This window comes from Myotis yumanensis, unplaced genomic scaffold (assembly GCF_028538775.1).
Source record: "Myotis yumanensis isolate MYYU_CA2020_CCGP unplaced genomic scaffold, mMyoYum1.0.hap1 SCAF_3, whole genome shotgun sequence".
In the NCBI taxonomy this organism is placed as follows: Eukaryota; Metazoa; Chordata; class Mammalia; order Chiroptera; family Vespertilionidae; genus Myotis; species Myotis yumanensis.
In genome coordinates, this window is record NW_027223754.1 from 89,956,326 (window position 1) to 89,971,538 (window position 15,213).

A 15,213-nucleotide genomic window follows, 5' to 3' on the forward strand; every position below is an offset into this window, starting at 1 on the left:
GAAAGCAGGTATCTGGGGTTTGTTTACCTTCTATAATTGAAACTTTGTTGCTTTCAGTGGAGCTCAGAGCTGGCTCCTGCTCACTCCAGCTCCATGGCCACGGCTGACTGAAAGCAGATATCTGGGGTTTATTTACCTTCTATAATTGAAACTTTGTTGCTTTAAGTGGAGCTCAGAGCCAGGCCACGGCAGGTGGGGAACCTTGGCTTCCTCCATCACTGGAGCAAGCAAGCCTCCTGCTCGACCCAGCTCCGTGGCTGCCAGCCGCCACCTTGGTTGGGTTAATTTGCATATAGTTGCTCTGATTGGCTTGTGGGCGTAGCTTAAGGCGTAGCAAAAGTATGGTCAATTTGCATATTTGTCTTTTACTAGTATAGGATATATATAAACACATATATATATGGTTGGTTTAACATTAAAAATTAATCAATGTAATGTACCATATTTTAAAAGAAAAATCATGATCATCAACATATTCCTTTAGCAAAATTCAATACCCATTCATGATTCTAAAAAAAAACACAAAACCTCAGAAAACTGGTAACAAAGAAAAATTTACACAATCTAAGTTTTAAAATATACAAAAAAAACCTACAATTAGCATCACACTTACATGGTAAAAGGTTTCATTCCCCACCTCATCCTCTAAGATCATAAACAAAACAAAGATGTCAGTTCTCATTACCTCTACCACGTTAAGGAGAGAAACAAAGGCAGACAAAACTGGAAACGAACAAGTAAAACTGTCTAAGTTCACAGACAACATGATTTTGTGTCCAAAGAAAAAGAAGCAATCTAGATAAAGCTATTTAATAATAGGCAAATTATTAGAAAGGTCACAGAATACAAGGTGAAAATATAAATATCAACTGTATTTCTATGTACCAGCAACAATCAAATTTGAAAGTTAAAAACTAATTTACAATACCATCAAAATACATGTGTAAAACATAAACAATGAAAACTATAAACATTGCCTTAACTGGTTTGGCTCAGTGGATAGAGCGTCGGCCTGTGGACTAAAGGGTCCCAGGTTCGATTCCGATCAAGGGCATGTACCTTGGTTGCGGGCACATCCCCAGTAGGGGGTGTGCAGGAGACAGCTGATGGATGTTTCTCTCTCATCGATTTTCTAACTCTCTATCCCTCTCCCTTCCTCTCTGTAAAAAATCAATAAGATATATTTTAAAAAAAGAAAACTACAAACAGTGCTAAGAAAAATTAGACTTAAAAAAATCTGATATACTGTGTGTAGATCAGAATAATTGATACTATAAAATGTCAGTTTACTTACATTCAAATTAACTTATAAATGCAATATAATTCCAACCAAAATTTCAATAGGCTTTATTTTAACACATTGCGTACCGCATAGAAATCTCTAAGACATATGCCAGGGACCGCACGTTTTTGGGCAAACTGCACATTATTTAAATCATCATAATGCACTTTAGGTGTTGTTTTTCAATAATTATAACATTTTTATTTACAAAAACAATTAAACAATTAAAGTTCCTAGTACTTTTTTAACGTATGGTACTGCATAAAACATTTTCCTCTATGAAGAGGGACCAAACAAAATTTACATAAGTATCTAGATTCGCTCCTTTTACCATGGGTGTGAAAAACGAGAACACTCGTGAGCGGTCCTTAACAGATGGCGCGCGAAACACAAGAAAACTCCTGAGTGGTATGAAATGTGTTAAAAAAAATTAACAACCAAATTCTAAATTATTATGAGCCCTAGCTGGTTGGCTCAGTGGATAGAGCATTGGCTGCAGATTGAAGGGTCCTGGGTTCGATTCCAGTCAAGGGCACATACCCAGGTTGTGGGCACGATCCCCAATGGGAGGTGTGCAGGAGGCAGCTGATCAATGATTCTCTATCATCATTGATGTTTCCATCTCTCTCTTATCCCTACCTCTCTGAAATCAATAAAAATATTTTTTTTTTAAATTTTTAAATAATAAATTTATATGAAAACTCAGAAGGATCTAGAAAAGTCAAAATTTTGAAAAAGAAAAAGTTGAAGACTTAAACTGACTCCAAAACTTAAAAAGTTACAGTAGTCAAGACAATGTTGTACAGGCAAAAGACACAGAGATCAACAAAACAGAATAGAATGTCCAGAAATAGATACACAAATATGAGGCTAACTGACTTTCAACAAAGATGCCACCCAATTCAATGGGGAAAGGACTATCTTTTCAACAAATGGTACTGATACAATTAGTTAATGATGTGCTAAAAAATGAACCTCAATACTTTTTTCCCATCATACATAAATATTCTAAATGAATCATAACCCTAAAATTAAGAGCCCATACCATAAAACTCCTTGAAGAAAATACAGGAGAAAAATATTAACCCTGGCTTAGGCAAAGATTTCTAAAATAGGGCACAGAAAGCAAACTATAAAAGAAAAAATAAATTGGAAACATTTCCTCTTCAAAAGACACTGTAAAAAATGTAAAGGCTGGGAGAAAATATTTGAAAACATGCATCCCATAAAGGACTTGTATCCAGAATATGTAAAAGAATTTTGTAACTCAATAATAACAAGACAAACAACCAAGTAAAAAATGGGCAAGAGATTAGAACATTCACTTCACCAAAGAAGATATACAGATGGCATATAAGCACATGAAAAATGTTCAACATCATTAACAATTAGGGAATGCAAACCAAAACCAAAATGAGATACCACTACACACCCACTATATTGTCAAAAATTTTAAAGTCTGAAAAAAATTCAAGTGTAAAGCACCTAGAACTCATATATTTCTGGTGGGAATATAAAATAGTACAGCCACTTTAGTAAACAGTATAGCAGTTTCATATAAAGTTAGATATGCACTTACCCTATGAGTCATCAACTGTGCCCCCAGATATATACCCAAAAGAAATGAAAACGTATTTCTACAAAAGGACTTGTATACCAATGTACACAGTGGCTTTACTCATAATGATCAAAAAAGTGTGTGTGGGGGGGAAGGGGGGGACAAATGTTCTATCTGGTGAATGGATAAGCAAATTGTAGTATAGCCATAAATGAAATACTACTCAACAATAAAAAGGAATTATTGATATATGCAACAATATGGATGAATCTCAAAATCATTAGACTAAGTGAAAGAAGCCAGACACAAAAGACTAACATACTAAAACTACACACACACATACAGAGAGAGAGAGAGAGAGAGAGAGAGAGACAAATCAAGTGGTTCCAGGGTACAGTGATAAGAGAACTTTTTGGAATGACATATCCTATATAAGAAAAACCTAAAATGCTAAGTGTCCAGTTGTCCATTCAACCAATCAAAGCATAATATGCTAATGATACACTAACATTGCTCAACTGCTTGCTATGACGTGCACTGACCACCAGGAGACACATGCTCTGACCTGTAGGTTAGCTTACTGCTGGGGTCCGAACAATCAGGACTGAGAAAGATGGTTCGGACACACCCTGGAGACCTCCTATGATCCCGCCTCAGCTGGCCAACCTCCTGCGTCCCTCCCCGGTCCCTCTCCGGCCCCGATCGTGCACTGGTGGGGTCCCTCAGGCTGGCCTGCACCCTCTCACAGTCTGGGCCAACCTGATCCTGCAGGCCAGGCTGAGGGACCCCGCTGGTGCACAAATTCGGGCCTCTAATATTTTATATTGTTACTAGAGACCTGGTGCATGAAATTCGTGCACAGAGGGGGAGAGTGTCCCTCAGCTCAGCCTGCACCCTCTCCAATCTGGGACCCCTCGAGGGATGTCCGACAGCCCGTTTAGGCCCGATCCCGGTAAGATCGGGCCTAAATGGGTAATCGGACATCCCTCTCACAATCCAGGACTGCTGGCTCCCAACCGCTTGCCTGCTTACCTGCCTGATTGCCCCTAATCGCTTCTGCTTGCCAGCCTGATAGTCCCTTAACCACTCCCTGCCAATCTGATCGACACCTAACTGCTCCCCTGCTGGCCTGATTGCCCCTAACTGCCCACCTCTGCCGGTCCAGTCACCCCTAACTGCCCTCCCCTGCAGGCCTGATTGTGCCCAAATGCTCCCCCTTTCAGGCCTGGTCCCTCCCAACTGCCCTCCCCTGCTGGCCTGATCACCCACAACTGCCCTCCCCTGCCGGTCATCTTGTGTCCACATGGGGGTGGCCATCTTGTGTGTTGGAGTGATGGTCAATTTGCATATTACCTCTTTATTATATAGGATTGTGCTGTTAATAACATGATGCTTATATTTGTCAAAACTCATCAACTTTTATACTTGAAATTGCTATATCTTATTGTACATAAATTATAGCTAAACAAATGAAAGAACAGCAACAAAGGAAATACAAACTAATTCAAATTTTGAGTACCATATACTTAGCGGCCAAAAAAAAAAAAAAAAATGGGGGAAGAAAGAAAAGGTTCTGGAATACATATGCCATTTAATTTGGAGTCTGGTGACGTAAACTATTACCATGTTACCTCTGTCTCCTTTCTAAGAGTAACTCATTCTCAATCTTTTCCATGGAACACAAAAGATGTGCATATGTACACACATACACACACTAATTGGAAATACTACACTTAAGTCTTAGGAAGGTAATCAACTATGTATCCTGATCTCTCCCACTTAAGATGACATAAAATGAAAGCACCAGAGTAGCTTCATTATAAAGGATACTTGGAAGTACTTTAAACTGTTATTAAAAACTAGAGGCCCAGTCCATGAAAATTCATGCACTGGAGCTGGGGTCCCTCAGCCTGGCCTGCCCCCTCTCACAGTCCAGGAGCCCTCAAGGGTGGGAGGCAACCCGGTGATCAGGGGAAGGCAATGCCTCCATCACACCTCTGCTGCTGCCACTGCTGGCAGCACAAGCCTTGGCCGGCCCTGGTTACCTGAGCCTCGGGTGGCCCTGGGCGGCTGGGCAGCTGCCATCCAAGGCTTGCTTGCGCCTCAGGCTGGCCGTGAGCAGCTGGGGGGCTGAGGGGACTGGGGGGTCTCTAGAGGCAGGCATTCAGAGCGGCCAGGCATGCAGCCTTGCTGCACTACTGCTGCCCAGGCAAGGCTGAGGGGACTGGGCGCCACCATCTTGTGGCTGTAGGTGCCGCCATCTTTGAGGACGGGACAGTCAATTAGCATATTCTTTCCTTATTGGCTGTGGGCGCTCCATCTTTGAGGGCGGGGCAGTCAATTAGCATATTCCCTCCTTACTGGCTGCGGGTGCCACCATCTTTGAGGGTGAGGCAGTCAATTAGCATATTCTCTCCTTATTTGCTGTGGGTGCTACCATCTTTGCGATGGCATGAGGGTCAATTAGCATATTCCCTCTTTATTAAATAGGATACTTGCCTGCCCTTACGTTCTTTGCTTCTTCCCAAAGGCTGAAATTCAGTCGTAGTGTTGAACTAGGATATGTTGTAAAACTAATATTAACCATGCAGATAAAAGCAAAGACAGCAAGAAAACAGAAGGAACTTGAGCACCCAGACAATAACTTAGAGCAGATGCGGTCTTTGATGTGAGAGAAAAAGAAGGTATCTTTTTTAAGTCACTAATACTTTTGTCCTAACTATAGCAGCTGAACAATATCCTAAAAAATACCATGCCAGCTTTCAGAATCCTTGAAGGTTCAACTAGATGCCTGTGAATTTGTTTTGCTTTGCAGAAAATATGTATTCAAAGAGGCACTGTATGAGCATTAAAGGCAGGGAAGCACATATTCTAATCAAATTAATGCTAAATGCATTTGTAATTTTATAAATGGAAAGTTGGCAACTCCAGGATCAAGTCCCACCCAATTACTCAGATTTGACAGGATAATGTAGATGGAAAAGCTTCAAATAAAATTTTAACATTTTTTTTAATCCTCACCCATTGATTTTTTTCAGATAGTGGAAGGAGGAGAGAGAGCGAGTGCAGGGGGGGGGCGGGGTATTGATGTTAGAGACACATCAATTGATTGCCTCCTGCATGCACCCTGACCCGGGCCAGATTGGAGATAGGGCCTGCAACTGAGGTCCTTGGGCTGAGGCTCTTAACACTGAGGGAAAATTTTAACATTTTCAGTGAAACTGTGTGTATTTTTAAATCTCCTTCCTCAGATATCATATAGCCTTAGCTCTTACTCATAACAAATATAATAACAAACAAAACCATATAACTAGAATTGGGCCCTTATAGATTCATTTCAGTTCCCTACTTCCCAATAGATTTAAGAATAGTTCTAAGACTCAAGATTTAGTCCTTCAACTTCCTGCATCTCCCTAAGGTTCTATACCGTTTAATAAGCATGATCCTCAGTTATTTTTATGGTTATTTAAAAAAAAAAAAAACAGTTTAAAATCCAAGGATACCCAAACTGAAATTATTAGGTCAAGAAAAGATATATGCAAGAAATCTGCCTATCCCAGAATCTGCTGCTTGGGATTAGAGAAAAACCAATGCACTTTGTTATATAGCACCTTTATATTTCTGTCTAGTATAAAAGTGTTATTAAAAAGAAGATACGTATTGAATGCCAAGAAATTGTTCACTTTAAAATTATTTTTATGTCATGTGAATTTCACTTCAATAAAAAAAAATATACAAACCTTAACAAAAGTAAAGTCCTTTACCAACTGTTAAGGAAAAATCTAAGAACAACAAAGATGAAGGAGACAAAAGATAAATGATGATGATGGTGGATCAATTCAGAATCTCATATCCAGAAAGAAAAAACAGATACATAGAAGGGAGCAAAATTGTCAAAGAAATAATAACATTTCTAAAACTTAAAGGATATGAGTTTTTACTGCACAGATGGGGGAGGGTAGAGGGTTGCGGCTAGTTTGCCTACATTAAGTGACAGGCAAATAAACTAAGATCAAGAATTAAAACAAAACAAAAAGCCAAAGGCAAACCAGGAGAGTGTAAACCCAAAAGCCACAACATACTTGAAGAGTATTCATGCCCTGGCCAGGTGGTTCAGTTGGTTGGAGCATCATCCCATACACCTAAGGGTTGCAAGTTCATTTCCTGGTCAGAACACATACCTAGGTTGCAGGTTTGATCCCCTATTAGGGTGAGTATGGGAGGCAGCTGATTTTCTCTCTCTCTCTCTCTCTCTCTCTCTCTCACACACACACACACACACACACACACAAAGTAACAGCATTTAAAAAAAAGAGTGGTCAATAGTGCTGGCAAAACATCATGATAGAGAAAAATTTTAAGCCAATTATTGGATTTGGAAGACGAGAGTCATTAGTGACTTTATTAAGAATGACCTTATTAATATTAAGTTAAGAATGTTACAATCAGAAGCCAGATTATAATTAAGGGTTAAAAAGGGGGTGGGGAAGCCCAGCTGGTGTGGCTCAGTGATTGAGCATTGAACTATGAACCAAGGGGTCACAGTTGGAGTCCCAGTCAGGGCACATGCCCGGCTTTTGGGCTCGATCCCCATAGGGGGCATGTAGGAGGCAGCCAATCAATGATTCTCTCTCAGCATTGATGTTTCTATCTCTTTCTCCCACTCCCTTCCTCTCTCTGAAATCAATAAAAACGTAATTTTTTAAAAAAAGAAAGAGCCCTAGCCAGTTTGGCTCCGTGGATAGAGCGTCAGCCTGGGGACGGAAGGGTCCTAGGTTCGATTTCAGTCAAGGGCATGTACCTCGGTTGCAGGCTCCTCCCTGGCCCGGACCCGGGGCACGTGCAGGAGGCAACCAATTGATGTGTTTCTCTCAGATCAGTATTTCTCTCTGTCTTTCCCTCTCTCTAAAAATCAATGGAAAATATCCTCAGATAAGGGAAGGAAGGGAGGGAGGGAGGGAGGGAGGGAGGAGAAAGGGGAAGGGAAGGGAAGGGAAAGAAAGGGAAGGGGAGGGGAGGGGAGGGGAGGGGAGAGGAGAGGAGGGGAGGAAAAGGAGATAGGGCAGTCAAAGAGATATCAAAAATGATTTCCAAATTTGCTGTGAAAGAAAATTAAAATCACTAGAGAGGGAAATAGGGTATGTGGGGGTAAAGAGAAGAGTTTTTCCATTTGTTTTATTTCATTTATTTAGAATGGGTGAACCAGAGAGACAGAGATATACGACCATCACTAATATCTAATTTTAGAACATTTTAACCACCGCCCCCCCGCAAAACCCTCATGCACATTAGCATCCCCACTTACCCCTACAACCCCTAGCAACTACTATTTCTTTTTCTATGAAACTGCCTATTCTGAACATGTCATATAAATAGAATCATCCAGTTAATGGTCTTTAGTATCTGGCTTCTTTCACTTAGTATGTCTTCCAGGTTCATCCTGTTATAGTGTACTAGAGACCCAGTGCATGAAATTTGTGCACGGTGGGGGCGGAGCGGGGGGGTGTCCCTCAGCCCAGCCTGCACCCTCTCCAATATGGGACCCCTTGGGGGATGTCCAACTGACAGGGATCAGGCCTAAACCGGCAGTCAGACATCCCTCTCACAATCCGGGACTGCTGGCTCCTAACCGCTCGCCTGCCTGCCTGATTGCCCCTAACCGCTTCTGCCTGCCAGCCTGATCACCCCCTAACTGCTCCCCTGCCAGCCTGATTGACGCCTAACTGCTCCCCTGCCGACCTGATCACCCCCAGCTGCCCTCCCCCTGCCAGCCTGCTCGCCCACAACTGCCCTCCCCTGCCGGCCATCTTGTGGTGGCCATCTTGTGACAACGTGAGGGTGGCTATCTTGTGACAATGTGAGGGTGGCCATCTTGTGATGACATCGCGTGAGGGCGTGATGCCACCTAGGCTTTTATTATATAGGATGTCAGAATTCCATTCCTTTTTAAAGCTGAATACTAATCCACTGTATGGATATACCACATTTTGTTTATTCAACAGTTGATGAACATTGGGTTGTTTCTACTTTTTGGCTATTATAAATAATGATGATCTGACATTTTATGTGGACATGCTATTATTTTCTTTAGGTACATACCAAGGAGTGAACTTTTGTGGTCATAAGTTAACTGTTTCACTTCTTGAAGAACTGCCAAACTACTATTCACAGCAACTACATTACTTTACATTTCCATAAGCAATCTATGAGAGTTCAGTTTCTCTACATTCTCAACATTTATTATTATCCATCATTTTTTATTATAGCCATTATGAGTGGTATCTTGTTGATTTGCATTCCCTTAATGATGGTGAACATCTTTTCATGTACTTATTAGCCATTTATTTGCCTTCTTTGGAGAAATAACCTTTTTCAGTCCTTTACTCATTTTTAATTGGATTATCTATTTATCTTTTTATTTTTTGTTAATCCTTATCCAAGGATACTTTTTCCATTGATTTTTAGAATGGATGAGAGGGAGAAAGGGAGGAGGGGGTAGGAAGAAAGATAGAGAGACAAAAGTCGATGTGAGAGATACACATCAATTGGTTGCCTCCCGCACTTACAACCCAGGTAACATGTGCTTGACTGGGAATCAAACCCATGACCCGTCAGTGTGTGGGCCAAGCTCTATCCACTGTACTACACCAGCCAGGGCTCTTTTATTTTTGTACTATAATAGTTATTTGTATATTCTGTATTCTGGGACCTTATCCGATATGATTTGCACACATTTTCTCCTATTCTGTTACTGTCTTTTCTTGATAGTATCCTTTAAAGCACAAATACTTTTTAGTTTTGATGAACTCAAATTATCTAATTTTTCTTTAACTGTTCTTTGAGTGTCATGCCTAAGAAACTGCTACCTAACCCAAGGTCATGAAGATTTACATCTGTTTTCTCCCAAGAGTTTTAATTCTCACACTTAATTTGCTCACCCATTTTTAGTTCATTTTTATATATGGTGTCAGGTACAAGTCCAACTTCACTCGCTTGCATGTGAATATTCACTTGTCCAGTACCATTTATTGAAAAGATTATCCTTTCCCCAACAAACTGTCTTGGCTTCCTTGTTGAAAATCAATTGACCATAAATGTATGGGTTTCTTTCTGAACTCTCAATTTTATCCACAGATCTATACATATATTCTTATGCAGAATTGTACTTTTTAAAAATCCCATACTAGAGAATAAAGAGCAATAGACTTGAAAAAAATAGGAAAAAAAACACAATGGTCAAGCTCTGCCTCTTACTTGGGAAATAGCTATATACTAAGATTCATTTTCCTCACTGTCACAGAATTGGGGATTGAGTTGTGAAATTACCTTGTAAACAATAAAAAGTATCACAATTCAGCTTTATACATATTTTCTTAATGATTATGTTAAACCTCATACATGATTTTGGCATCTAGGAATAAAAGAAAGTAGCATAGTAAAAATCTATCACTATATCTGTTTCTAAGAAACAGTGCCTAGCACATAGTAGGCCCTTAATAATATTTATTGAGTGAAAACAACCATTTTCCAATTGTTTTGTATTCTTTTTATTCATTTTCTATAACTGTTAAGGTTATGAAGAAACAATTTACAAATTTAAAATCATCACACTTCAGATTCTTTCTTTAACAATTATTCCCTTGGAAAAAAAGAAATCAAGTAAATTTCCCTTAACTTATTTCTAGCTTTTTAATGTTATATAAGCACTTAAGATTCTCCTCATATGATATTAACATGAAAAGAAAATTTTTTTAAAAAGAAAAGGAAAGCCCTAACCGGTTTGGCTCAGTGGATAAAGCGTCGGCCTGCGGACTGAAGGGTCTCAGGTTCGGTTCTGGCCAAGGGCATGTACCTTGGCTGCGGGCACATCCCCAGTGGGAGGTGTGCAGGAGGCAGCTGATCGATGTTTCTCTCTCATCGACGTTTCTAACTCTCTATCCTCCCTTCCTCTCTGTGAAAAATCAATAAAATGTATTTTTTTAAAAATAAATACAATAAAAAGAAAAGAAAAATTAAGAAATTATAAGTCAAAGTGAATTCTATAAACTTTAGTTCCTACAGTTTCTTTTTATGATTACAATGTATGCCCTTTAAGGTAAAAAAACACACACACTTTTTTGGGGTTCTAGTATGTTCATATTTGTTCAGAGAAAAGAGCAATTACTTGGCAATAGTAATATGGAAATAATTTCTAACTAAGTTTTACTCCAACAAATTTCAAAGGTGAGGTCTTTCTAATTTTTTTAACAACTTTGAGGTATGCTAGTAATTACCTACCATAAAATTCAACCATTTAAAAATTATCCAATTATTTTTAGTAAACTTAAGAGTTGTATAACCTTCACCACTATCCAGTTTTACAACATTTCAACATCCCAAAAGGATCCCTCCTGCTCATTTGCAGTCAGTCCCCAGTCCACCTCCTGGCAACCACTAATCTACTTTATGGACATTCCATAAAAAATGGCAATATAGAATATGCATCATATGATATATGGTCTTTTGTATCTAGTATATTTTTTAGAGGATTATCCATATTGTAGAATATGAATAGTTCATTCCTTTTTACTGCTAAATATATTCCAAGTTTATGTTACATCTGGTGCAAAACAACCTATAAACAATGGTGTCCTTTGTCAGAAGGAGGTAAAAAAAAAATGAGTTGTCAAAAACATCTCATTGTATATTCTCTACTACTGCCACTATCATTCTAAAATCTAAATCTGATCAGTTTCTCCAGTACTATTATCTCTTCAATGATTACCATCAACCTTTAAGGCAAAGTCCAAGTTCTTTGGAAGAGCATACACGATACAGGCCATGCCAATCTGTCCACTTTCATTTCCTGCTGCTATTTTCTCACTCTGCCAACTGTCAAAACTGAGGTAATATACGGTTCCCCCACGTTCCCTTTTATCACCTTTATGCCTTTGCACCTATCCACATCACAACCTTTCAAAGTCCAACAGGAAACATCATTTCCCAGTGCCAGCCTCACTTTCTCAACAGCTTGTGCTGTAATATTTTACTTTTTACACCAAGCCCTACTGTTTACCTGTCTTTCAAACTCCTGATATCAGCACCTAACCTTGTGCCTGAATCACTGGTGTTCCTATAAGTATTTGTTCAACTAAACTGAACGCATTCTGACTACTAGTATTCTTCTGCTCAGTCAGTATAAGAAGGGTCAAATGCACTCTAAAACTGCTGGTGAAAAATAACTAAAAACCAGTATAATACAATTTCAAGGTCTAGGCAGGTGGCCAACCAAACAGGATATACTCCAGGGGTCAGTAAACAATGGCACACCAGCCAAATCCAGCCCACAGCTTGTTCTGGCAAATAAAATTTTATTAAAGACAACCACATTCATTAGTTTAAAATATTGTCTATATATATGGCTGCTTTTGCCTTACAATGGAATCCAGTAGTTCCAATAGAGACCATATGGGCTGAAAGCCTAAAATATTTACTTTCTGGCCCTTTAAAAATGGTTTGCCAACCCCATTATACATCATGACGAATGATGTGAAAGAAAATATCAGAACTTCTTTTGCGTAAGTTTTCTTTACCTCATCTTTTTTAACATTTTTGCATGTTTTTTAAAATATTAATACAGCAGTGACATATATAATTTCTAAATGTAAAAATGCACATTCAAATTGGGGATGGTGCATGCCCATGTTATTGTTTTTTCTAATATCAGTGACTCATTAAAAAAAAAAAAACAACCTATAAACTCTTAGGACAGGTTTTAGAGTTTGAAAATTTAGCAATAAAGCTTAGTATATGAACAAGTTTATTATATATAAGTGCATAAAACACAGAGAGCGAGCCCTGGATTTAAATTTGCTCCAAACTAAATTGCTCAAAACACCTCTAAAGAAGTTTTCATAGAGCTAAAAATGTTATTTTAATTATGCCAGGCAGTTTTAATATACTTCAAGTTGAAGGCAATAAAATATGAGCCACATAAATCCAAACTGCTACAAAGACAGCTGTTTTTTCACCTCAGCTTCTGAAGGGCTCAGGAAATACCGAATCCCTCCCTTTATAGATCTTAAGGTTAGAAGGGTAGTTTCTAATAACTCAAAAAAATTGGGGTCTGATCATCAACAAATTTATAAACTAAAGTTAATTTACCAATTGAGCCTGGATTTGTCAGGTTAGGGATGTTATTCTATCTTGAATCATATTCTCCAACAAATAGTCACAGCCCCCAGAGAGAACTACACTCTACTCTGCTCACCTTTAAGGCTTTTTCTGAGGCCTTCCGAGATGACTAGCATCAGACTTTTGAGGAAGGCTAGCCATTAGACAAGGCTTTTCCCCACGATCTGACTGCTTGAAGTGACATCCAGGATCAGGTCGATCCTGTATCCAGGAATCATGACCCTCCCTGAGGCACCAGTCATCATGAGACAGTCAGTGCACTTTGGCACTTCTTGAAAACCACTGGGCTGCTCCTTTAGCTGAAAGGAAAAAAAACATCAAAACCAAAACAAACAAAACAAAGGGGGGGGGGGGGCAGGGGCAATCAGTAATTCAACCTGAAAAGACAGAGCGTGGGGAAAAATATAACAAAATAGCCTTGTCTAGATAAAAATGTAGCCTTGCCTTGAAGTAAAAATCATAGTTTCAATATCTTCCAGTCACTGCACAGCTTATTCCTAATACAGAAATTTAAAAATTTTTATCTATTGCATTATATCTGAAAAGAACAATTGAAAGTGGGAATTACATAAAATAACTATTTATGGAATACAGCTAAGAAAGTATAATGAAGGTACAGTAAGCTCTTGCTTTAACAGACTTCAGATATAACCAATTTTCCAATCCATGTCATATCTGAAAATTAACACCCTGTTAATTTTAAAATGCTTTTAACCAAGATATGCTTATAATTAAATTAACAGGTTATATTTTTTGTTACCAAATCATTGTTATTTTTAACAAATTTTAGCAAGTAGGCCATATGTTAGAAAAAATGCTGTAGTAATATCGCTGACATAAATGTATATTACAAATCTACAACTATAGTCTACATATTTAAATCCCAGATTCACTGCTCCTAAACAATGTTCGGAGAATGATTAGCACGTGATCACACTGCATACGTGGTAATTGATTCTGTTGTCCTGAGGTGTGACTTTCTGCAGTAGTTTTAACATGTGTTAGCTGATGTTCCCATGTGGGCTAAGCCACGCCTCAGCTGTGTGCCTTTGTTTACTCAAGGTGAGTTGTGAATGTACACATTGACAGACCTATTCAGTATAAATTTAAAATTACAGCAATACATATAGAAAATTTCTCTGTAAAATTAAATTTTTCATACATAATCACACAAACGGGTCTACATAAGTAAAAACAGGTAAATTAATTTGACAAATTTTTTAACATATGCATTTGGAAAACCTACTTTATTATATAACGGACTTTCGGCTTTAACAGACACTCCCTTGCCAAAATTAGTCCATTATACCGAGGTTTTACTGTATTTATAAATGACTAGCAGCTGAAGGCTGATATGAGTGTGCCTCATCAGGAGACCAAGTACTCAATTTTTTCATGCCCAAATTGTAATCTGATTTAAAGAGGGATGAAATACACCGCACAGGCTAACTGGCAGAAAATTGCCAATACAGTTAAAGCCAATCTACTACGACTTTTAAATTACATTCTAATAAATAGAAAAGGATTTAATCTTATATCCTCTTTAACTGACTTGACACTAGCACAAGGCATAACTCCCAGACACAACACTCATCCTAGCATTCTGAATTGCAATGTTCATGCTTGTTTGAAATAACCAATTTTAAATGTTGACATCACTATGGCCTTAAATTTAAAAACTCAAAATATCTGATAAATAATAAGATAACTTAAGACTTATTCAATCAGCTTCAAAATAAAAATTTTAATTATTGGAAATCAGAGAAAATTCTACTTATTTCTGTTTTTAAATACAAAATATTTTTCCTAAGACATAATATTAAAAGGCAAAAAAAAAAATCTTTTAAGTTGTTTTAAAAGTTGTCTCATAACTCCTTTAAAACATTTGTACCCTTAAGATAGTTAATTTATCAAACAATCTCTATATATAAAAGCCTAAGTGATCATTACAACCAGTCACTATGACATGCACTGACCACCAGGGGGCAAGCGCTCAATGCAGGAGCTGCACCCTGGTGGTCAGTACGCTCCTACAGCCAAACTCCCTTGGCTGGCCAACCACCAGAGGGCCCACTCCCCCCCCCCCCCCCACCCGGCCAGCCAGAGGGACCCCACCCACGCATGAATTAGTGCACTGGGCCTCCAGTTGTTTTATATTCCTTTCTACCACTTATCCAATATCCCCCATTCAGTAAACACT

General features: G+C 38.7%; 1 protein-coding gene across 5 annotated transcripts in view; it reads right to left on the reverse strand.

Moving 5' to 3' along the window:
- Positions 1-15,213, reverse strand: part of INTS6 (integrator complex subunit 6) — a 119,792-nt gene that overhangs the window by 68,428 nt on the left and 36,151 nt on the right. Inside the window, exon 1 of one of the 5 annotated variants that reach the window (XM_070409108.1) lies at positions 13,090-13,164. The exons of the other annotated variants lie outside the window; for them this stretch is intronic. The gene's annotated coding sequence lies outside the window, so the exon portion shown is untranslated. Of the gene's footprint in view, positions 1-13,089; positions 13,165-15,213 lie in introns of those variants that run through there. 5 annotated transcript variants of the gene reach the window in all.